This window comes from Pteropus medius, unplaced genomic scaffold, assembly GCF_902729225.1.
Source record: "Pteropus medius unplaced genomic scaffold, Ma_sr-lr_union100, whole genome shotgun sequence".
Taxonomy (NCBI): domain Eukaryota; kingdom Metazoa; phylum Chordata; class Mammalia; order Chiroptera; family Pteropodidae; genus Pteropus; species Pteropus medius.
In genome coordinates, this window is record NW_024354502.1 from 15,597,879 (window position 1) to 15,600,269 (window position 2,391).

General features: G+C 31.2%; 1 pseudogene across 1 annotated transcript; it reads left to right on the top strand.

Moving 5' to 3' along the window:
* The first annotated feature begins 1,682 nt into the window (after positions 1-1,682).
* Positions 1,683-2,172, top strand: LOC120595581 (ubiquitin-40S ribosomal protein S27a-like; annotated as a pseudogene). The gene has a single exon (XR_005650909.1). The product of XR_005650909.1 is annotated as a ubiquitin-40S ribosomal protein S27a-like (transcript).
* Positions 2,173-2,391: the final 219 nt, after the last annotated feature.

The following is a 2,391-nucleotide window of genomic DNA, read 5'->3' on the forward strand; positions in this document are numbered from 1 at the left end:
CATGCAAATAAACAGAAAAGTTTTCCCACACATGGAGGAAAAAAACAGTCATTAGAAACTGTCCTTGGAGAAGCTCAGATGTTGGATTTACTAGACAAAAACTTTAAGTAGAATATTATAAATATGTTCAAGGAACTAAGGAAACCATGTCTAAGTGATTATTTAAACATGCTGAAAATACCACTAGTAAACCTTCTGTCACTATCAATTGGTTTGTAAATTCTAAAATTTTATAAATGGAATCATACAGTATGTTTTTTTAAAAAAAAAATCAGCATAGTTATTTTAAAGATTTGTCCATGTTATTACATGCACTGATAATAAATGTATTTCTTTTTATTGCTGAGTAGTAGTTCATTATGTATGGATTAGGCTTTGGCAAATCCAGCAGGCTAAAATCCTGCTTATTTTGGGCCAAGTCTGACCACCCCACCTGCTTGTATATTGTTTATGGTTGCTTTCCTGCTACAACAGTTGAGTTGAAGGCTGAAAATATGGATTATTTGTCTCTTTACAGAAAAAGTTTGTATACCCATAGTAAAGATATATCATTTTTTTTAAAAAATCCATTCACCTATTGCTGGGAATTTGACTTTTTGTTTCAGTTTTGGGGTTTTAAAAATAAATTTGCTATGAACACTCATACAACTCTTTTTATGTACATATACTTTCATTTCCCTTGGGAAAATACCTTGAAGTAGAAGGGCTGGGTGGTATGGTAAATATAAATTTAACATCTTAAGATGCTGCCAAATTGTTTTCCAGATGATTTTGTTATTTTATATTCCAACTACTAATATATAAGAGTTCTAGTTGCTCCATATCCCTGATAATCCCTGATAACACTTGATACAGTCAGTCATTTTAATTTTAGACATTCTATTGAGTGTATATTAAAATAATGATGTGTTATAAGTTGAGTTTCCCTAATGACTAAAGACAGTATCTCTGTCTTTATTTGACATCTGCATATGGTAACCTGCGTGTTCAAATATTCTGCCTGATTTTTATTGGATTGTCTATTATGAGTGGCATATAATAGTTCTTTACATGTCCTAAATATTAGTCACTTGTGAGATATATGTTCTGTTAATATTTCTAATATTTCTAATATATATTTTGTTAATAAGTCTAAACTTGCTTTTCTCTCTTATGGTTTATCATTTAGAGAGCAAAAATTTCCAATTTTGGTAAATTTCAATTTTTTAATTTTTTTCTTTTATACTTTGTTTTTTGTGTTCTGTTAAAGAAATCTTGGCCGAATTCAAGGGAATTAAGATGTTCTCTCATTTTTCTTCCAAGAAATTTCATATTATTAGCTCTTACATTTAGACCTCTGATTAATTTTGAGTTAATTTTTGTATATGGTTAAAGTTAGGATCCAGATTTTTAAATTTATTTTTCATATTAACATGAAATACCACATTGTATAAGTTTTCCAACTTTTTCTTTTTCAGGTATTTTAGTTATCAAGGTTCTCTGCATTTCTATTTAAATTTTAGAATCAGTTTATCAATTTCTACAGAAAAGCTTACTTATATTTTGGTTAGGATTGCATTAAAAACTAATTTGTGGAAAATTAACATGTTAGTAAACAAATTTGTCAAGTCCATGAACACACGCTTTCTTTTTCTTTTTCTTTTTCTTTTTCCGATCCGCCATCTGTGGTGGAGCCACTGCCAAGATGCAGATTTTCGTGAAAACCCTTACAGGGAAGATCATCACTCTCGAGGTTGAACCCTCGGATACAATAGAAAATGTAAAGGCCAAGATCCAGAATAAGGAAGAAATTCCTCCTGATCAGCAAAGACTGACCTTTGCTGGCAAGCAACTGGAAGATGGACGTACTCTGTCTGACTACAACATTCAAAAGGAGTCCACGCTTCATCCTATGTTGCTAAGAAAAGGAAATCTTATACCACTCCCCAGAAGAATAAGCATATGAGACAGAAGCTTAAGCTGGCTGTTCTGAAATACTGTAAGGTGGATGAGAATGGCAAAATGAGCCGCCTTCGTCAGGAGTGCCCTTCAGATGAATGTGGTGCTGGAGTTTTTACTGCCAGCCACTTTGACAGACATTATTGTGGCAAATGTTGTCTAATCTATTGTTTCAATAGACAAGTCATTATATATGGGTTAATAAAAGACATGAACTACAAAAAAAATCTATGAACATGCTATATTCTTTTACTTAGTTAGGTCTTTAATTTTTCTCAGAAGCATTGTGTACTTTTTAATGTATAGGTCTTGCACACATTTTATCAAATTTATCTCTAAATGTTTCATACTGTAAATTTAAAAAAAATTAATTTGATTCCTCGTTGCTCATATATAGATTCAATGGAATTTTGTACTTGACTTTCTATCCTACAATCTTGCTAACTCATTTAT